Genomic DNA, 22,255 nt, shown 5'->3' on the forward strand with positions numbered 1-22,255 from the left:
TGAAATAACAAGAGATAAGTGATTTTTCTATACAAGAAAAAGTACTTTGATATTTCTAACTATTCAATGACTATTTTAAGCAATAAACTCAGTGTTCTCATGTCTTTCACCAAACAATGTAGTATTAAAATGGCAAACGTAAGCTATTTTCAACGTTAGAAGGAATAGAATAAAGGGAAAATCGTCAAATATACCCCTCTACTTTAGCTTGTTGGCTAACTTTATCTTCCGTTAGCCAAAGTAGTCTAATATACACCTCCCGTTACAAGTTGGGGCCAAATATACCCCTACCGTTAGCAAAGTTTCAAAAACACCCCTCATTTCTAATATATTCCCACATAAGCAAGTTTAGTCATTAGAAGTTGGTGACATGGACACCACATATGACACTTAACTTATTCTATATGGTGCCTACATGACAATTTTTTAAAAAACAATCTAGAAAATTGATTTTTTTTAAAACAAATCTAGAAGAAAATGGCTTTTATTAAAAATCTGAAACTTTTTTGTTTTAACAAAACCCCTTTTTTTAAAATGTATTCTCGAAAATTGAATATTTTAGTAAAAAAATCTGGAAAATATTTTTTTTTAAATTTGGAAAACTGTAAAGTTTTTTTTTTTAAAAGCGTCCTATTTTTTATTTTTTTTAAATCTGGGTTCATTTTTGAAAATCTGAAAAACTGATTTTTAAAAAAATAAAAAAAAATCAATTTTCTAGAATTTTCTTTTTTAAGAAGCGGGTTTTATAAAATAAAATAAAAATCAGATTTTTAATAAAAGTCATTTTTAACAGATGTGTTTTTAGAAAAATCAATTTTCCAGGTTGTTTTTAAAAAAATTGTCACGTAGACACTACATGGAATAAGTTAAATGTCATGTGGCGTCCATGTCACTCAATTCTAATAACTAGACTTGTTTATGTGAAAATATGTTAGAAATGAGAGGTATTGTGGAACTTCGCGTAGGGTATAGTTGGCCCCAACTTATAAATAACTGAAGGGGTATATTTGACTACTTTGGCTAACGGATGACAAAGTTAGCGGATACACTAAAGTAGAAGAGCATATGACCCTTTTCCCTAGAATAAATTATTATCATGCAACTAATGTGAATGTCTTAATCAGGAGAGCTTGGTGGTTAACACTCTAGACTTAAAACTCTTGAATCTCTAGTCATGTGTAATTGGACACTCAAAATCCACTGTTGCAAACAAACTTCTTAGGTTCACCTCTTTAATCAATAGTTCCAATTTTACTGCTAAGTTGAAGCTCAATCTAATTTAAGATAGTGGTCCTCTGATAAGGTAAAATTTTGATTCAGAAAATTCTGTCCTGCTGAAAAAGATGAAATTGAGCTGAAATAAACTTCAAAGAGGACAAGTTGTAATACTAACACGAAAACAGAGATATCAAAGAAGCAAGATCACTTGAATGGTATCACAAAATAAGGAATAGTTCTGCATCACATAAAACACGAACACTGCTCTACATAAATTGATCTTGAAATTTTTGTGTGTCATGCTATAGACGCATAGTACAAAAGCCAGCAACGCGACGTCCTTCAGATCTTTCTATTCTTATTACATCCAAATCAATAGTGTTTGACAGCAACAATCACCAAGTAAAGATAACAAAACAAAGGTTCCTCAAGCAATCTAAGTTATCAGCTAATAAGAGACATCTACATCATCTTTGTCTTCATTTTCGTTCCACGTATAATGCTTAATACATGTGCTCAGCTTTTATATCTACCAAGGAAACAACAGAAACTCGTGTACGCAATAAAACCAGATGCTCATTAGTTCTCCAACTTCCTCTATAAGTCCGTTTTCTTATGACCAAATTAAACTAAACAAAATCCTCAACCTCGATATCCCAATTACACTGATGATTAACCTCTCAACACGGTTTCATGTTCCTGATGTCGACGTTCTCTCTGGCATAGATGACAAAAAGATAGTCACCAGTAACATGGCAATCTCCAAAAAAGAGAAGGAGAACAAAAGCAGGGGCATAAAAGGACTACTGAAAGTAGAGCATTGAAGAGACATAAATCAGATTTGAGTTACAGGGTTATGGAAAAGTTAGGTGAAAATTAAAGATAAAATCCATTTCAAGGCCACTTTTGATAGGAAATAGAAACGACCCTCTACTCAATCTACTACAACAACAACATATTCAATCTACTGAATACGGAAAATGACGAAGATGATGATGATGATGATGATAACTGTAAGGTTCATCAAAACAAGAGTAACCATCAAGAGTTTTTGTGACTTTAATGAATTTTGCGTCGGGCACAATAGCATGGCCAGAAGACGCGATCCAATGATGAAACGTAAAAGATGTAAGACACTGCTGAAAGGCAGAACTATTTTTCATCTTCATAGGGATAAAGGCAAAATAAGTGTCTTACTCTTCTTTCCCAATAAGACAGGAGTTATTGTTCAGACCAGAACAACATTTAGCCCTGTAAAGAGCAGAAGAGTTGCCATAGGCCGAGTTTTGTGAGGCATAGGTGAGATGGTATAATGACTTCAAATCCTGTAAAATGCAAGCTCATAGTCAGATCAATCATGGAATTATAAACAAGAAGCATCAAACTCAAGTTCAAAAACTGCAGCTATCTGAAGAACACTCGAAATAAATTAAACTTGATGCCTTAGCTCTAAATCACACAATGCAAACAACTGCATCTTACAAACGCTTTCTCATTGTTTAAGCAAACATACATCCAAATGGTCCAACCAAACTATCTCCTTGAACTGCACACATAATGAAACTTTTGAAGAGGCGTCTACACTTCTGATAAAGGAATACTACTCTTAATTCTTTGCTATCCATAATCATAAACAAGGAAATCCAATATAATAGTGTGGAAAATTGGTATTCTTAGGACAAATGTTTGCTCTAAGTGAGGCTATTTTTTTTTTCCCTCTCCCTCAAGATAAGTGAGCATTCAAACATTTGAATACACGTCTTTGACTTGTGGTAATGTTACATATCCAGGCAGCGCTTGGGGATTGCGAAACATTTGAGAAGAAATTACTTCCGATAAACACTTTTTGGGTTATATTGTAGAACTTCTATTTTCATGAGGTTTTCGCTCATAAACAATATCTTCCAAAGCCCTAAAGAGGATTTGGAGATGAGATTTAGGTGCATAATTTTGAGCTCTTAGATTGTTTCAACTTTATCCTATTACCAAATAACAGTTTAAACCTCTATTTATTAGTTTTCTAACTTAATACTAACTTCATGGATAAAAATAGTAATCCGATACTTGACTAAGTCATTCTAGCAAAAATAAGTGGAGTAATCAGTGCATGAAAGCTTCTACAGATGCCCACACAATACTATCTTCTAATGTGAGACCATATATGTATGTAACATTCTAAATATCTCACTCAAATTCAATTCAAGGAGGCTCAAAGTAAAACTTCTTCCATTTTTGGTTGTGTCTGTGGCCACGGGTGCAAGAATCAAGAACCCAATTTCAATAAACCAGCTGTTCAAATTTACATTTTGCAGACCAAAAACAAAAAAAAGGTAAAAAAAAGGGCAGCCCGGTGCACTAAGCTCCCGCTATGCGCGGGGTCCGGGGAAGGGCCGGACCACAAGGGTCTATTGTACGCAGCCTTACCTTGCATTTCTGCAAGAGGCTGTTTCCACGGCTCGAACCCGTGACCTCCTGGTCACATGGCAGCAACTTTACCAGTTACGCCAAGGCTTACCAGCAAAAACAAAAAAAAGGTAAACACAGGAATAATAGTTATCATGCTAACTTAATCTTAAACCAAAACCCATCCGGGGTTTAGATTTTAGGGATACTTCAAAATAAACTGATATCACAAAATAAAATCTTCTTTAATTAAAAGAATGGTAACCGAGACAAGAAGGGAACTCACAAGTTAGCTTTCGATTCTGTTAATAAAATGTGAAATTGGCCCAAGTACATCAAAACCTAGAACTAGTCGGTCCGTCTTAATCGGACACAAAATCTCAAATTGTATCAACGGCGAAGTACCCAATGAAATCCAGAAAGCATAGCAAAAAAAAGGCCACGAACAATCTAAAAAAAAAAGAAAATACTCGAAGTATAGGAAATAACAAACACTTGAAATTAACAGGATACCTAACTTATAGAGTTACACAAAAATGAAAGTCAGTCAGCTGATTTCTGATCAACAAATCGCACATATAGTTGCACCAATTTCCTAATGGGCCACAAAATTTTGGGTTAGAATTGGGTAGGGGCCGCGCGAACGCAGGCCCCCGCTGCCACAAATTATGACGCAGGCTCGACCACTTGGGCCGACCTTAGGCGGGCAACCCTCCTAAGTGCAATGGAGGTCACCATCCCAACGCCTGCAAGCCCATCCCTTGACCATCCCAACCCTAAACCCCACCCATCCCGCCCCATAGTGTTTTGCTAGAGCACGTATAAATGCTCTCGGGATACTCCCTCCGGTTCAAAAAGAGTGTCCACTTAGCCATTTACACACCCCTTAGGAAAATATTACCTTCTAGAAAAAAAAAATAGGTAATTTGACTAAACTACACCTAACTAAATAGGTATTAAGATTTAGTCACTTAACACTTAATAAGGTAAATCTAAAAAAATAAGATTAATTCTTATTTGATTTGGTGAGTGGACATTCTCTTTTTAAATCGAGGGAGTAATATTCTAATTAAGTAAGAAACCACTTGTTTTCCAATAAAACATTTTGTAGGAAAATAATTTCCACACCCCAAATTTCTTCTCTTTCCCATCTTGGGGAACTTCTCAAATCTTCCGATATTCAAGAATTTCTTAAATCAACGGTATTAGCATGCGAAGGAATACTAACCAAGCAAAACTTCTCCCTTTTTTCTTGTCATAAAAATTGTACCTGTAGTTGCTCCTTGTCCCACATCGGCAGAACACTATGCTGGAAATTGCTACTTAAGCAAGAGTCGTGACACGGAATGTCACGACCTTACTTGAACAGGATCTGTTCTATAGGCTCGTATCACTGTATCCTTGAGTTCTAAGGAGACAGGAAACTAAGTCTGGTTGATGACACGTGGCCATTTGACCAGAGCGTGATTAACAGCACTCATGGCCTTCGGGTTCATGGCCGCCGTAGATGATCGTTCTCAGCTCCGTCAAAGGTGTTGGGATGGTCTAATGACTGTCTGACAGATTCTCCCATGTTTTTTGCTGCACACATTTTGTAATTTTCCCAATTGAGGACTGTTTCCATGGCTGTTGGGCACAAAGCAGATAGAAGAAATTTTCTGGGTAAACAACAATCTGTATGAACTAAGCAAAATCTACGAGAGCAGATTCTCACTTGGATATGACTAAAATCTTAGTGGAAAGGAGAACCTTCCAGATTCTTAACAGAATTTAATAATGGTTCGAATTACTTCTCTCTCTTTCTTTTGGATTTCAAAGGTATTAGTATTATATTGTATTACTTTGCTTACGAGATTTTGATATTTCGAAATATTCAGTGGGCGCTTTGGCCGTAAAAACTATTCACTTTTTTCCGAAGTTGTATTTCGGAATACTAAAAAAAAAATCACTTTTTACTCTACACTTCGCTAAAAACTACAATTTCAAAAACTATAACCAAACACAACTCCAACTCCAACTTCAAAAATTCCAAAAAAAGTGAAAAAGTTTTTGATATTTATGGCCAAACGGGCCCTCATTGTTACGTACTCCCTCCGTCTCAAATTATCGGTGGTCTTCTTTTCTCAAATTATTTATGTTTTTTTATATATTTCTTAAAAAATATTAATTTAGAGAGATATTTGACTAAATTTACATTTATTCACGTCTAAACTATAATCTCTCAATTAAATGTTTATTCTTATATTTGTTGTCACGCCCCGAACCATGGCCTGGGCGTAACACGGTACTCGGGCCTTGCTTGCATGTGTCCGAGCAAACCTCATGGCTTGCTTGTCAACATCGGCATCAAAACAATATACTCTATATGATGCAATTTAAGTGAATCATGAAAATGTAATTTGCGGAATAAAGTCTTGAAATTATCTCATAGCGTGAAAAATCATGAAAACATAACAGTCTGCAAACATGAAAGCATAACTGACTCTGTGGACTAACATCTGTCTTTGAAACCTCTAAAATATGTTTGAATACTAACTACCAGGACATGGCCCTGGACTACCATAAACTGAATACTAATGCAGACTCCATGTTGAACCCTGAGAGGAATGGGGCTCACCAATAAGCTGATAACTGAGGTGATCCTACTGCGCAGGTGTATGCTCCTGAAAACCCGTATCTGCACCGTGAAGTGCAGGCCCCGAGCAAAAGGAACGTTAGTACATGGTCAATAGTACTAGTATGTAAAAACCTGCTGAAATGAAGAACATGGCACAACATACGTATAAGACATGAACTGAAACTGAATGTAACTTGAACATGAGCATGAAACGTGAGTAAAGTCTGAAAATAGTAAATCAATGGAAATACATGTATATAAAACTGCTTGTAACGTGAGGAATGCTATAGTATAACCGACAACATGATCTGGTACTTGCGTCCTACCAGGAGAACACTCACACCTTGTCAGGGATATGAGATTTAGGTAATAATAAGCATGTAAGGATCCAAACTGCATAATGAAGGTGTTACCTCCTTGCTGACAACCCTTATCCTGCGGTGGCAACGTAGTTTCAGGCTATCTGAGCCTTCTCGGTTAACTAAGCAATTCCCAAAAATATGAACATGATATAGTTGGCTAAGAAACCCATGATTTTCGTGAAATAACTTGTAACATGATTTCATAAAATATCTTGTAATATGGTTTCATGAGATAACTTGTCATAATCTTCCAAACATGTTCTTGATTCATGAGTAATAACAATAGTTCATAATTATATATATATATATATATATAATTGACTTGAAAACATGCTTGTAACTTGCTAGATAAAACCATAAAGTTTCATATAAACATAATGAGAACACATAAGGAAGAATTCATGATTCATGGATTAAGCTAGGGTTTCTAATAATCGTAATCGAAGATTAGGAATACAATAACGAATATAGATACAAAATTCATGTACATAAATATATAAATACGGGCTACCAATATGTTGGAACAACCAAGCTCGGCAGATTTTCACAAAGATAAATCAATGAAGTTCCACGTACTATAAGAACTTATTAGTCCTGCAAATAATAGGACCTTCTCACACATGATCAAAAAGGATAACAGCTTTTTATAATCCTATACAGGGAAAGTCTAGATGCGAAATGTACAAGAACATATGCAGAATTTCACGCCCATAAGAGTAAGAGAGAGGTCACCTTAAGAAGTTCCAATGGGCGGAAGCCACCAATCTACATAACACCGCTCGGCGAGGGTTTTCCACATCCCTGACAAGACATGGAATACGTCCGCCTTGGCTGCATTTCCTTTCACCCTGAAAACCTCATCAAATTGTGCAGTGACATTATTCACAATACTTCGCAGTTCAGGGTCACTTGCATGTGAATTGACAGCTGTCCTTCACTCAGTGATGTGTTTGTTGTGTTCTTCTAGCCAACGACTATATTCTGCATCAAATGCTAAGGGCCCTGCAGAACAGCAAAATCTGAAAGGTTATCTTAGCACGAGCAAACAACTTTCTGGAAAGTGCTATCAGAAACTACATAAGGGGTTGAACATAATCTTATTAAAATAAACCAGTGTAATACGAAAAAGTCATGTATTAAAACAAACTGAATGCATAAAGCAGCAACTGACTCATTCATTATCTTTATCATAGCAACCATCATAAGTGTGAGAATTATGAACATCGACCACACCCAAGGGTGTGGCTTAGTGGTCAATTTCAAAGTGGGTTTTCAAGTCCCAACAGAGACAAAAATACTACTTAGGTGATTTCTTCACATCTGTCTTAGCCTTGGTGGACAGAGTTATCTGGTACCCGTTGCTGGTGGGAGATCGCAGGTATCCCATGGAATTATATGAGGTGCGCGCAAGATGGCCCGGACACCACGGTTATTAAAAAATAATTATGAACATCGACCAAGCCCATCGATAGCCCAAAGCTTCACAACCTTTGATATAGGGTCAACGCTAAGACATTGAGGACCTATTGGAAGCTGCAGTTTACTTTGTTCCTCAAATTAAAATTCAATGTCATCCACAGCGTATCGACATGCAGATGGATTTCAAAAGTAATCTTATTAACCCAGTCCAGTTAATCAGGGAAAATCAAGAAAACTGAAGTTCTACAAACAAAAAGAACACATTTTTCCAGTCTTATTTGCTTCCTAAACACAGATCACGCAACTACAATATATGAGAGACGAACTATTCCTGAAAAAACAACCCACATCTAGCTCAATTTAGTATCAAGAAGTGATACATCCTCAACAGATCTAGAAGAATCCGAGCAACATCTTCCAAAGCCCTAAAGAGGATTTTGGGTTATATTGTAGTACTTCTATTTTCATGAGGTTTTCGCTCATCAACAACATCTTCCAAAGCCCTAAAGATGATTTTGAGATGAGATTTAGGTGCATAATTTTGAGCTCTTAGATTGTTTCAACTTTATCCTATTACCAAATAACAGTTTAAACCTCCATTTATTAGTTTTCTAACTTAATACTAACTTCATGGATAAAAATAGTAATCCGATACTTCACTAAGCTCATTCTAGCAAAAATAAGTGGAGTAATCAGTGCATGAAAGCTTCTACAGATGCCCACACAATACTATCTTCTAATGTGAGACCATATATGTATGTAACATTCTAAATATCTCACTCAAATTCAATTCAAGGAGGCACAAAGTAAAGCTTCTTCCATTTTTTGTTGTGTGTGGGGCCACGGGCGCAAGAATCAAGAACCCAATTTCTATAAACCAGCTGTTCAAATTTACATTTTGCAGACCAAAAACGAAAAAAAGGTACACACAGGAATAATAGTTATCATGCTAACTTAATCTTAAACCAAAACCCATCCGGGGTTTAGATTTTAGGGATACTTCAAAATAAAATGATATCACAAAATAAAATCTTCTTTAATTAAAAGAATGGTAACTGAGAAAAGAAGGGAACTCACAAGTTAGCTTTCGATTCTGTTAATAAAATGTGAAATTGGCCCAAGTACATCAAAACCTAGAACTAGTCAGTCCATCTTAATCGGACACAAAATCTCAAATTGTATCAACAACAACGGCGACGTACCCAATAAAATCTCACAATGTGGGGTTTGGGAGGGTAAAGTGTACCAGACCTTACCCCTCTGAAAGACCCTTAGCTCAAGAGAGGAATGGCAAAAAAAAAAAAAAAAAAAAACTAGATAAGGACTAGTAATTCAAGGCAGTATAAAAATAAAATAGAGCAAGAAACAATCTTAAAAAAGAAAATACTCAAAGTACAAGAAATATCAAACACATGAAATTAACAGGATACCTAATTTACACAGTAACTCAAAAATGCAAGTCAGTCTGCTGATTTCAGATCTACAAATCGAACATATAGTTGCACCAATTTCCTAATGGGCCACAAAATTTTGGGTTAGAATTGGGTAGGGGCCGCGCGAACGCAGGCCCCCGCTGCCACAAATTATGACGTAGGCTCGACCACTTGGGCCGACCTTAGGCGGGCACCCCTCCTAAGTGCAATGGAGGTCACCAACCTAGGCCATGGGCCTTATTGATCACCCATTGACCCCGTCCAGGTAAGTATGTTACTCTGTGTGCCCAGCCCATATTTTATACTAGTTCTTTTGCTTCACTTCTCTTCCCTCCTGGTGATATGGGAGAATCAGTTAAAATGACATTGTTTCTTTCTTTAGCTTTCTGTTTGGAAATAGAGAAAAGATATCAATGGAGCATATATTTGATTCTCTTTTAATATACATGATAACTATGAAGTAAATACTAGTGTTGCAACACAAAAATCAGAAGAACGATAATATATAAATTGATCTTGAAAATTCAAGTGTCATACTGTAGATACATAGTACCGCAGCCAGCAACGCGACCTTCGGCAGATCTTTCTATTCTTATTGCATCCAAATCCAGAGTGTTTGACAGCAAAATTAGCAAGCAGATGAACAATGAGGATTCAATGGTATTGCAGACACCTCTCTGCTTAACTTACTGAATGGTGTTGGTGAAAACACACCACTAAGTTCTCTGAGTAATCAACAACATATAAAACAAGCTAAACAAAGCAGCAGCAAGATGGCACCTGTTGATGATAATCGTAATTAAGGTTTCATTTAAAGAGGCATAATCATTAAGAGTTTCATGTGATTCCAACATATGAGCGTTCTGTGAACCACATGATACTAATATTATATTTAATGGATTCCTCATTCTCATCTACACAATAACATGGCCAGATGATGTATAAACAAGGATGAACATAAAGTTGTAGAGTAAGACATTGAATTCTGAACGGAGGAATAATTTGCAGCATCATAAGGATACATCATACATGGAAAATATGTATCTTACTCTTCTTTCCCAATAAGGACGGAAGCATACAAAATCGCAAACAGGAGTTATCGTTGAGACCAAACAACATTAAGTCCGGCAAACAACAGAGGAGCTGACAAAGGCCGACAGTTCTGTTAGGCATTGGTGATGGTATAATGATTTCAAACACCGTAGAACAGAAGCTCATATTCAGAATCCATCAAGAAGCGTCAAAATCAAGTTAAAAACTGCAGCTATCTGAAGAACAGATGAAACAAATTTATCCCTGTGCCTTAGCTAAAAATCAGAAATGAATTGTCATAGTTTACGCAAACATACATCCAAATGCTCCAAATAAACATCTTTATGAACTGCAGACATGATCAAAACTATTGAAAGGGCCTCTGCACATCTGCTAATTAAAGGAATACTGCTGTTCTTCACTATCCATAAGATCAATAAAGAACACCCCAGTGTATTAGTGAAGCTGGTTTGTATTTTCAGGACAAATTATTTGCTCAATTCAAACATTTGAATACAAGGCGTTGACATATGGTTGTATCAGATTCTTAGTCATATCTAGGCATAGTTTGGTAGTGCAATACAATTGAAATGAAATCACTTATCTTAGTTTTTGGGCAATGGTAGTCAAAATGATTTAACTTTATGAACTTGTCATTCAAAAATAATTTATCAGAAGCTCCCCTTTGTCTTAAAACTTAGGTGCCAAAATTTTGAGCTCTGCTTATTTCAATTGTACCCTTTAGCATTACAATTACAATTACAATTTTTTCGATACGTAATCTTTTAGCTTAAACAGAGACGGATCCAGGATTTAAACTTTATGAGTTCAATCTATAGATTTTTAGCATTAAATCCATTATATTTTTAAAGTTAGGGGTTCATATCTACTATTTATTGCAATTTTAATAATTTTTTACACATAAGTTTAGGCTCCGTGTCCAAAGTTTGGGGTTCAGTTGAACCCCAACCTTACAGGCTACGTACGCCTCTGAGCTTAAAGGAGACTAAAACCTTGCTTACAAGAAAAGCTTCTGTCATTTTTTAGCTGTTCATCCATTTTCTTCAGCTCATCATTTAGGTGAAAGAACATTAGGAGAAAAAATTGCATATCAAAAACACATAGACAAAAACTTTCTAACTTTCAAAACTAACTCTTCCAACTTCACACAGATACATAGGAATTCTTTCCTGCATTTCATTTAATGGCTGTGTTGCAATTTAGACAACCCATTTGACACGAAGAGATTGTATGGTGTGGAGGAAACTGACCTTTCTAACGGAAGTACAAACAAGTTTCATAAGTGGCATTCTAATTCGAATTTCATTGTCTCCCCCGTCCACCCAACGCCTGCAAACCAATCCCTTGATCATCCCAACCCCGAACCCCACCCATCCCACCCCATAGTGTTTTTGCTAGAGAACATATAAATGCTCTCGGGATACTCTCTCTAGTTCAAAAAGAGTGTCCACTTAGCCATTTGCACATCCCTTAAGCAAATATTACCTCCTAGAAAAAAAAAAAGTAATTTGACTAAAGTACACCTAACTAAATAGGTATTAAGATTTAGTCACTTAACACTTAATAAGGGTAAATCTAAAAAAATGATTTGGTGATTGGACATTCTCTTTTTAAATCGAGGGAGTAATATTCTTTAATTAAGTAAGAAACCACTTGTTTTCGGATAAAACATTTTGTAGGAAAATAATTTCCACACCCCAAATTTCTTCTCTTTCCCATCTTGGGGAACTTCTCAAATCTTCCGATATTCAAGAATTTCTTAAATCAACGGTATTAGCATGCGAAGGAATACTAACCAAGCAAAACTTCTCCCTTTTTTCTTGTCATAAAAATTGTACCTGTAGTTGCTCCTCGTCCCACATCGGCAGAACACTATGCTGGAAATTGCTACTTAAGCAAGAGTCGTGACAAGGAATGTCACGACCTTACTTGAACAGGATCTGTTCTATAGGCTCGTACCACTGTATCCTTGAGTTCTAAGGAGACAGGAAACTAAGTCTGGTTGATGACACGTGGCCATTTGACCAGAGCGTGATTAACAGCACCCATGGCCTTCGGGTTCATGGCCGCCGTAGATGATCGTTCTCAGCTCCGTCAACGGTGTTGGGATGGTCTAATGGCTGTCTGACAGATTCTCACTTTTTTTTGCTGCACACATTTTGTAATTTTCCCAATTGAGGACTGTTTCCATGGCTGTTGGTCACAAAGCAGATAGAAGAAATTTTCTGGGTAAACAACAATCTGTATGAACTAAGCAAAATCTACGAGAGCAGATTCTCACTTGGATATGACTAAAATCTTAGTGGAAAGGAGAACCTTCCAGATTCTTAACAGAATTTAATAATGGTTCGAATTACTTCTCTCTCTTTCTTTTGGATTTCAAAGGTATTAGTATTATATTGTATTACTTTGCTTACGAGATTTTGATATTTCGAAATATTCAGCGGGCGCTTTGGCCATAAAAACTATTCACTTTTTTCCGAAGTTGTATTTCGGAATACTAAAAAAAAAATCACTTTTTACGCTACACTTCACTAAAAACTACAATTTCAAAAACTATAACCAAACACAACTCCAACTCCAACTTCAAAAATTCCAAAAAAAGTGAAAAAGTTTTTGATATTTATGGCCAAACGGGCCCTCATTGTTACGTACTCCCTCCGTCTCAAATTATCGGTGGTCTTCTTTTCTCAAATTATTTATGTTTTTTTATATATTTCTTAAAAAATATTAATTTAGAGAGATATTTGACTAAATTTACCTTTATTCACGTCTAAACTATAATCTCTCAATTAAATGTTTATTCTTATATTTGTTGTCACGCCCCGAACCATGGCCTGGGCGTAACACGGTACTCGAGCCTTGCTTGCATGTGTCCGAGCAAACCTCATGGCTTGCTTGTCAACATCGGCATCAAAACAATATACTCTATATGATGCAATTTAAGTGAATCATGAAAATGTAATTTGCGGAATAAAGTCTTGAAATTATCTCATAGCGTGAAAAATCATGAAAACATAACAGTCTGCAAACATGAAAGCATAACTGACTCTGTGGACTAACATCTGTCTTTGAAACCTCTAAAATATGTTTGAATACTAACTACCAGGACATGGCCCTGGACTACCATAAACTGAATACTAATGCAGACTCCATGTTGAACCCTGAGAGGAATGGGGCTCACCAATAAGCTGATAACTGAGGTGATCCTACTGCGCAGGTGTATGCTCCTGAAAACCCGTATCTGCACCGTGAAGTGCAGGCCCCGAGCAAAAGGAACGTTAGTACATGGTCAATAGTACTAGTATGTAAAAACCTGCTGAAATGAAGAACATGGCACAACATACGTATAAGACATGAACTGAAACTGAATGTAACTTGAACATGAGCATGAAACGTGAGTAAAGTCTGAAAATAGTAAATCAATGGAAATACATGTATATAAAACTGCTTGTAACGTGAGGAATGCTATAGTATAACCGACAACATGATCTGGTACTTGCGTCCTACCAGGAGAACACTCACACCTTGTCAGGGATATGAGATTTAGGTAATAATAAGCATGTAAGGATCCAAACTGCATAATGAAGGTGTTACCTCCTTGCTGACAACCCTTATCCTGCGGTGGCAACGTAGTTTCAGGCTATCTGAGCCTTCTCGGTTAACTAAGCAATTCCCAAAAATATGAACATGATATAGTTGGCTAAGAAACCCATGATTTTCGTGAAATAACTTGTAACATGATTTCATAAAATATCTTGTAATATGGTTTCATGAGATAACTTGTCATAATCTTCCAAACATGTTCTTGATTCATGAGTAATAACAATAGTTCATAATTATATATATATATATATATATAATTGACTTGAAAACATGCTTGTAACTTGCTAGATAAAACCATAAAGTTTCATATAAACATAATGAGAACACATAAGGAAGAATTCATGATTCATGGATTAAGCTAGGGTTTCTAATAATCGTAATCGAAGATTAGGAATACAATAACGAATATAGATACAAAATTCATGTACATAAATATATAAATACGGGCTACCAATATGTTGGAACAACCAAGCTCGGCAGATTTTCACAAAGATAAATCAATGAAGTTCCACGTACTATAAGAACTTATTAGTCCTGCAAATAATAGGACCTTCTCACACATGATCAAAAAGGATAACAGCTTTTTATAATCCTATACAGGGAAAGTCTAGATGCGAAATGTACAAGAACATATGCAGAATTTCACGCCCATAAGAGTAAGAGAGAGGTCACCTTAAGAAGTTCCAATGGGCGGAAGCCACCAATCTACATAACACCGCTCGGCGAGGGTTTTCCACATCCCTGACAAGACATGGAATACGTCCGCCTTGGCTGCATTTCCTTTCACCCTGAAAACCTCATCAAATTGTGCAGTGACATTATTCACAATACTTCGCAGTTCAGGGTCACTTGCATGTGAATTGACAGCTGTCCTTCACTCAGTGATGTGTTTGTTGTGTTCTTCTAGCCAACGACTATATTCTGCATCAAATGCTAAGGGCCCTGCAGAACAGCAAAATCTGAAAGGTTATCTTAGCACGAGCAAACAACTTTCTGGAAAGTGCTATCAGAAACTACATAAGGGGTTGAACATAATCTTATTAAAATAAACCAGTGTAATACGAAAAAGTCATGTATTAAAACAAACTGAATGCATAAAGCAGCAACTGACTCATTCATTATCTTTATCATAGCAACCATCATAAGTGTGAGAATTATGAACATCGACCACACCCAAGGGTGTGGCTTAGTGGTCAATTTCAAAGTGGGTTTTCAAGTCCCAACAGAGACAAAAATACTACTTAGGTGATTTCTTCACATCTGTCTTAGCCTTGGTGGACAGAGTTATCTGGTACCCGTTGCTGGTGGGAGATCGCAGGTATCCCATGGAATTATATGAGGTGCGCGCAAGATGGCCCGGACACCACGGTTATTAAAAAATAATTATGAACATCGACCAAGCCCATCGATAGCCCAAAGCTTCACAACCTTTGATATAGGGTCAACGCTAAGACATTGAGGACCTATTGGAAGCTGCAGTTTACTTTGTTCCTCAAATTAAAATTCAATGTCATCCACAGCGTATCGACATGCAGATGGATTTCAAAAGTAATCTTATTAACCCAGTCCAGTTAATCAGGGAAAATCAAGAAAACTGAAGTTCTACAAACAAAAAGAACACATTTTTCCAGTCTTATTTGCTTCCTAAACACAGATCACGCAACTACAATATATGAGAGACGAACTATTCCTGAAAAAACAACCCACATCTAGCTCAATTTAGTATCAAGAAGTGATACATCCTCAACAGATCTAGAAGAATCCGAGCAACATCTTCCAAAGCCCTAAAGAGGATTTTGGGTTATATTGTAGTACTTCTATTTTCATGAGGTTTTCGCTCATCAACAACATCTTCCAAAGCCCTAAAGATGATTTTGAGATGAGATTTAGGTGCATAATTTTGAGCTCTTAGATTGTTTCAACTTTATCCTATTACCAAATAACAGTTTAAACCTCCATTTATTAGTTTTCTAACTTAATACTAACTTCATGGATAAAAATAGTAATCCGATACTTCACTAAGCTCATTCTAGCAAAAATAAGTGGAGTAATCAGTGCATGAAAGCTTCTACAGATGCCCACACAATACTATCTTCTAATGTGAGACCATATATGTATGTAACATTCTAAATATCTCACTCAAATTCAATTCAAGGAGGCACAAAGTAAAGCTTCTTCCATTTTTTGTTGTGTGTGGGGCCACGGGCGCAAGAATCAAGAACCCAATTTCTATAAACCAGCTGTTCAAATTTACATTTTGCAGACCAAAAACGAAAAAAAGGTACACACAGGAATAATAGTTATCATGCTAACTTAATCTTAAACCAAAACCCATCCGGGGTTTAGATTTTAGGGATACTTCAAAATAAAATGATATCACAAAATAAAATCTTCTTTAATTAAAAGAATGGTAACTGAGAAAAGAAGGGAACTCACAAGTTAGCTTTCGATTCTGTTAATAAAATGTGAAATTGGCCCAAGTACATCAAAACCTAGAACTAGTCAGTCCATCTTAATCGGACACAAAATCTCAAATTGTATCAACAACAACGGCGACGTACCCAATGAAATCTCACAATGTGAGGTTTGGGAGGGTAAAGTGTACGCAGACCTTACCCCTCTGAAAGACCCTTAGCTCAAGAGAAGAATGGCAAAAAAAAAAAAAAAAAAGGCTAGATAAGGACTAGTAATTCAAGGCAGTATAAAAATAAAATAGAGCAAGAAACAATCTTAAAAAAGAAAATACTCAAAGTACAAGAAATATCAAACACATGAAATTAACAGGATACCTAATTTATACAGTAACTCAAAAATGCAAGTCAGTCTGCTGATTTCTGATCTACAAATCGAACATATAGTTGCACCAATTTCCTAATGGGCCACAAAATTTTGGGTTAGAATTGGGTAGGGGCCGCGCGAACGCAGGCCCCCGCTGCCACAAATTATGACGTAGGCTCGACCACTTGGGCCGACCTTAGGCGGGCACCCCTCCTAAGTGCAATGGAGGTCACCAACCTAGGCCATGGGCCTTATTGATCACCCATTGACCCCGTCCAGGTAAGTATGTTACTCTGTGTGCCCAGCCCATATTTTATACTAGTTCTTTTGCTTCACTTCTCTTCCCTCCTGGTGATATGGGAGAATCAGTTAAAATGACATTGTTTCTTTCTTTAGCTTTCTGTTTGGAAATAGAGAAAAGATATCAATGGAGCATATATTTGATTCTCTTTTAATATACATGATAACTATGAAGTAAATACTAGTGTTGCAACACAAAAATCAGAAGAACGATAATATATAAATTGATCTTGAAAATTCAAGTGTCATACTGTAGATACATAGTACCGCAGCCAGCAACGCGACCTTCGGCAGATCTTTCTATTCTTATTGCATCCAAATCCAGAGTGTTTGACAGCAAAATTAGCAAGCAGATGAACAATGAGGATTCAATGGTATTGCAGACACCTCTCTGCTTAACTTACTGAATGGTGTTGGTGAAAACACACCACTAAGTTCTCTGAGTAATCAACAACATATAAAACAAGCTAAACAAAGCAGCAGCAAGATGGCACCTGTTGATGATAATCGTAATTAAGGTTTCATTTAAAGAGGCATAATCATTAAGAGTTTCATGTGATTCCAACATATGAGCGTTCTGTGAACCACATGATACTAATATTATATTTAATGGATTCCTCATTCTCATCTACACAATAACATGGCCAGATGATATATAAACAAGGATGAACATAAAGTTGTAGAGTAAGACATTGAATTCTGAACGGAGGAATAATTTGCAGCATCATAAGGATACATCATACATGGAAAATATGTATCTTACTCTTCTTTCCCAATAAGGACGGAAGCATACAAAATCGCAAACAGGAGTTATCGTTGAGACCAAACAACATTAAGTCCGGCAAACAACAGAGGAGCTGACAAAGGCCGACAGTTCTGTTAGGCATTGGTGATGGTATAATGATTTCAAACACCGTAGAACAGAAGCTCATATTCAGAATCCATCAAGAAGCGTCAAAATCAAGTTAAAAACTGCAGCTATCTGAAGAACAGATGAAACAAATTTATCCCTGTGCCTTAGCTAAAAATCAGAAATGAATTGTCATAGTTTACGCAAACATACATCCAAATGCTCCAAATAAACATCTTTATGAACTGCAGACATGATCAAAACTATTGAAAGGGCCTCTGCACATCTGCTAATTAAAGGAATACTGCTGTTCTTCACTATCCATAAGATCAATAAAGAACACCCCAGTGTATTAGTGAAGCTGGTTTGTATTTTCAGGACAAATTATTTGCTCAATTCAAACATTTGAATACAAGGCGTTGACATATGGTTGTATCAGATTCTTAGTCATATCTAGGCATAGTTTGGTAGTGCAATACAATTGAAATGAAATCACTTATCTTAGTTTTTGGGCAATGGTAGTCAAAATGATTTAACTTTATGAACTTGTCATTCAAAAATAATTTATCAGAAGCTCCCCTTTGTCTTAAAACTTAGGTGCCAAAATTTTGAGCTCTGCTTATTTCAATTGTACCCTTTAGCATTACAATTACAATTACAATTTTTTCGATACGTAATCTTTTAGCTTAAACAGAGACGGATCCAGGATTTAAACTTTATGAGTTCAATCTATAGATTTTTAGCATTAAATCCATTATATTTTTAAAGTTAGGGGTTCATATCTACTATTTATTGCAATTTTAATAATTTTTTACACATAAGTTTAGGCTCCGTGTCCAAAGTTTGGGGTTCAGTTGAACCCCAACCTTACAGGCTACGTACGCCTCTGAGCTTAAAGGAGACTAAAACCTTGCTTACAAGAAAAGCTTCTGTCATTTTTTAGCTGTTCATCCATTTTCTTCAGCTCATCATTTAGGTGAAAGAACATTAGGAGAAAAAATTGCATATCAAAAACACATAGACAAAAACTTTCTAACTTTCAAAACTAACTCTTCCAACTTCACACAGATACATAGGAATTCTTTCCTGCATTTCATTTAATGGCTGTGTTGCAATTTAGACAACCCATTTGACACGAAGAGATTGTATGGTGTGGAGGAAACTGACCTTTCTAACGGAAGTACAAACAAGTTTCATAAGTGGCATTCTAATTCGAATTTCATTGTCTCCCCCGTCCACCCAACGCCTGCAAACCAATCCCTTGATCATCCCAACCCCGAACCCCACCCATCCCACCCCATAGTGTTTTTGCTAGAGAACATATAAATGCTCTCGGGATACTCTCTCTAGTTCAAAAAGAGTGTCCACTTAGCCATTTGCACATCCCTTAAAAAATATTACCTCCTAGAAAAAAAAAAAGTAATTTGACTAAAGTACACCTAACTAAATAGGTATTAAGATTTAGTCACTTAACACATAATAAGGGTAAATCTAAAAAAATAAGATTAATTCTTATTTGATTTGGTGATTGGACATTCTCTTTTTAAATCGAGGGAGTAATATTCTTTAATTAAGTAAGAAACCACTTGTTTTCGAATAAAACATTTTGTAGGAAAATAATTTCCACACCCCAAATTTCTTCTCTTTCCCATCTTGGGGAACTTCTCAAATCTTCCGATATTCAAGAATTTCTTAAATCAACGGTATTAGCATGCGAAGGAATACTAACCAAGCAAAACTTCTCCCTTTTTTCTTGTCATAAAAATTGTACCTGTAGTTGCTCCTCGTCCCACATCGGCAGAACACTATGCTGGAAATTGCTACTTAAGCAAGAGTCGTGACAAGGAATGTCACGACCTTACTTGAACAGGATCTGTTCTATAGGCTCGTACCACTGTATCCTTGAGTTCTAAGGAGACAGGAAACTAAGTCTGGTTGATGACACGTGGCCATTTGACCAGAGCGTGATTAACAGCACCCATGGCCTTCGGGTTCATGGCCGCCGTAGATGATCGTTCTCAGCTCCGTCAACGGTGTTGGGATGGTCTAATGGCTGTCTGACAGATTCTCACTTTTTTTTGCTGCACACATTTTGTAATTTTCCCAATTGAGGACTGTTTCCATGGCTGTTGGTCACAAAGCAGATAGAAGAAATTTTCTGGGTAAACAACAATCTGTATGAACTAAGCAAAATCTACGAGAGCAGATTCTCACTTGGATATGACTAAAATCTTAGTGGAAAGGAGAACCTTCCAGATTCTTAACAGAATTTGATAAACTTCTCTCTCTTTCTTGCTTTCGGATTTCTTTTCGATTTCAAAGGTATTAGTACTATTAGTTTGCTTTACGAGATTGTGATCTTTCGAAAAAATTTCATTCTTGCATACTTCCTCCGTCTCAAATTATCGTTAGTTTTTTGTTCAAATTATTTATGATTTTTTTTATATACCCCTTAAAATAATATACTCCACTTAGAGGGATATTTTGACTAAATTTACCCTTATTTATATCTAAACTATAATCTCTCAATTAAATGTTTACTCTTTTATTTGTCATCTTCATTAATGACATATATTTACTAAGGATAATGGGAAAAAAATAATTAATTATGCTTTGAACTTTTAAAAAGATAAATAATTTGAGATAATTATTTTTAGTAATTACGATCAATAATTTGAGACGGAGGGAGTAATTCTCTATCTAATTATTAATTAATTTATATGATAAAAATGAGCATTTTTTATTAGTGATTTAAGCATAAATTTAAATACGGCAAAGGGTCAGAACCACGCTTCAACTATACAATATTGCGCTCATATGCCCATCGTTTAAACGTTATCCCACGTATGCCCTTACCATTACTTTTTGGGTTATTCATGCCCTTGATTTAATGAAAACCCGGAGAAAAAATTGAAGGGCATATTTTTTTAGTTTCGCATAGTATAGGGGCATATTTGATTCATTGAAATTCTTGAACTACATATTCTACCAGTAGTTCTCAAAAAACAATGGTGCACTTTATGCTAGCCGATGATTTTTGATACTACATTTTGTAACTCCACACTTCTTATTCTTTTACTTGTTTATGAAATGTCGGAAGCTTCGAGTTCTTCAAATAGTTGTGGAAGGGTTTGTGGATGTGGAGTTGCTTCACTCCATCTGACATCATGGACTCCAGATAATTCTACTAAATTTCTATTATGTGTGGAATTCGCGAAAAGGCCAGACCACATTGAATTTTATATAAAAAACCATATAAATGCTTAAAATGTAATATTCTCTCTATTATTATTATCAAAATTTCAGCACCGTGGGAGACTTTTTTTCAGATGTCATAAGTATGATGTAAGTTATCTCTTTTTTCTTGTGATTTTTTTGTGGCAGATCTGTAATGAATTTTTTTGTTACGGCAGTTGTTGCATGCAATATTGTGTAGATATTGGGACTGGAAAGACGAAAAATTTCCAGAAAGAACTATCCAGGTCATCAACAAATTGAAAAATAAAAAATGTTATCATTAGTAAAAAGAAAAATCTTTTAAAAAGGGGGAATGGTGCACTTATTTGAGAAAACAACCTTTAAAAGATCGTTGTAATTGCTTTTGATTTTTTTATTGTATAATTTAGATGTAACGTAATAGTGGATGGACTGGAATTGCAAATATTTTTTATGTTTTGGAATGCAATGATATTTTGTGTCATATTGTTATTTTTGTGGGATAATATTCAAAAAAATTAATAAATTATACATGCCCTTATACTATGCGAAACTGAACAAATATGCCCACCAATATATTTTCATTAAATCAAGAGCACGAGTGACCCAAAATGTAATGGTAAGGGCATATGTGGTACAACGCTTAAACGACGGGCATATGCATGCAATATCCTCTAGTTGAAGGACAGATCTGACCCTTTGCCGTTTTAAATATGAAAAATAAACTTTTTTAGTTTAGGGGGTTTCTCTAGTTCATTCAAAACGTGGGAAAATGATAGGAGTACATTTTTTTGCACTGATCGCCCTTCAAAGGCGTCGTGTCTTTAATTTTTGCCCCTCAAATTATTGACCTTTAATTTTTTCCCTTCGCTTAATAAATTGGTCAAAAATACCCCCAGGTTCTGGGTTCGAACCCCGCTCAGTAAAAAAAAAAAAATCGCAAGGCAAAACTTCGCAAAAAGTTTGCCTTGTGAAATTTTGCAAGGTAGGTAGAAACTTT

The 22,255-nt window shown here is 35.9% G+C and overlaps 3 long non-coding RNA genes, 5 other non-coding genes and 1 pseudogene across 18 annotated transcripts; 3 read left to right on the plus strand and 6 right to left on the minus strand.

Annotated features, from left to right (window-relative positions):
• Positions 1–1,556: 1,556 nt before the first annotated feature.
• On the minus strand, positions 1,557–5,507 carry LOC132607343 (uncharacterized). Of its 3 annotated transcripts, none has more exons than XR_009570240.1 (2): positions 4,892–5,507; positions 1,557–2,543 (listed from the first exon to the last, which is right to left on the minus strand). It is a non-coding gene; the product is annotated as an uncharacterized LOC132607343 (long non-coding RNA). The 3 variants fall into 3 exon arrangements; XR_009570241.1 differs by having other exon boundaries at positions 4,850–5,507; XR_009570242.1 differs by lacking the exon at positions 4,892–5,507 and adding an exon at positions 3,908–4,375.
• Positions 4,251–4,390, minus strand: LOC132608589 (U1 spliceosomal RNA; annotated as a pseudogene).
• On the plus strand, positions 4,973–5,187 carry LOC132608547 (small nucleolar RNA U3). Its single transcript, XR_009570456.1, has one exon. It is a non-coding gene; the product is annotated as a small nucleolar RNA U3 (small nucleolar RNA).
• Positions 5,508–6,019: 512 nt separating the features above from the next.
• Positions 6,020–12,891, minus strand: LOC132607344 (uncharacterized). Of its 4 annotated transcripts, none has more exons than XR_009570244.1 (4): positions 12,344–12,891; positions 9,990–10,720; positions 7,333–7,602; positions 6,020–6,298 (listed from the first exon to the last, which is right to left on the minus strand). It is a non-coding gene; the product is annotated as an uncharacterized LOC132607344 (long non-coding RNA). The 4 variants fall into 4 exon arrangements; XR_009570246.1 differs by having other exon boundaries at positions 9,990–10,595; positions 12,344–12,890; XR_009570245.1 differs by lacking the exon at positions 12,344–12,891 and having other exon boundaries at positions 9,990–10,232; positions 10,502–11,874.
• On the minus strand, positions 9,565–9,725 carry LOC132608583 (U1 spliceosomal RNA). Its single transcript, XR_009570466.1, has one exon. It is a non-coding gene; the product is annotated as a U1 spliceosomal RNA (small nuclear RNA).
• LOC132608545 (small nucleolar RNA U3) lies at positions 12,425–12,639 on the plus strand. Its single transcript, XR_009570454.1, has one exon. It is a non-coding gene; the product is annotated as a small nucleolar RNA U3 (small nucleolar RNA).
• Positions 12,892–13,470: 579 nt separating the features above from the next.
• LOC132607345 (uncharacterized) lies at positions 13,471–20,445 on the minus strand. 6 transcript variants are annotated; one of them, XR_009570251.1, is made up of 5 exons: positions 19,811–20,445; positions 17,953–18,046; positions 17,441–17,683; positions 14,784–15,053; positions 13,471–13,749 (listed from the first exon to the last, which is right to left on the minus strand). It is a non-coding gene; the product is annotated as an uncharacterized LOC132607345 (long non-coding RNA). The 6 variants fall into 6 exon arrangements; XR_009570248.1 differs by having other exon boundaries at positions 17,953–18,171; XR_009570250.1 differs by lacking the exon at positions 17,953–18,046.
• Positions 17,016–17,176, minus strand: LOC132608585 (U1 spliceosomal RNA). Its single transcript, XR_009570467.1, has one exon. It is a non-coding gene; the product is annotated as a U1 spliceosomal RNA (small nuclear RNA).
• Positions 19,892–20,106, plus strand: LOC132608546 (small nucleolar RNA U3). The gene has a single exon (XR_009570455.1). It is a non-coding gene; the product is annotated as a small nucleolar RNA U3 (small nucleolar RNA).
• Positions 20,446–22,255: the final 1,810 nt, after the last annotated feature.

The sequence above is a fragment of the Lycium barbarum genome, chromosome 8, assembly GCF_019175385.1.
Source record: "Lycium barbarum isolate Lr01 chromosome 8, ASM1917538v2, whole genome shotgun sequence".
Taxonomy (NCBI): domain Eukaryota; kingdom Viridiplantae; phylum Streptophyta; class Magnoliopsida; order Solanales; family Solanaceae; genus Lycium; species Lycium barbarum.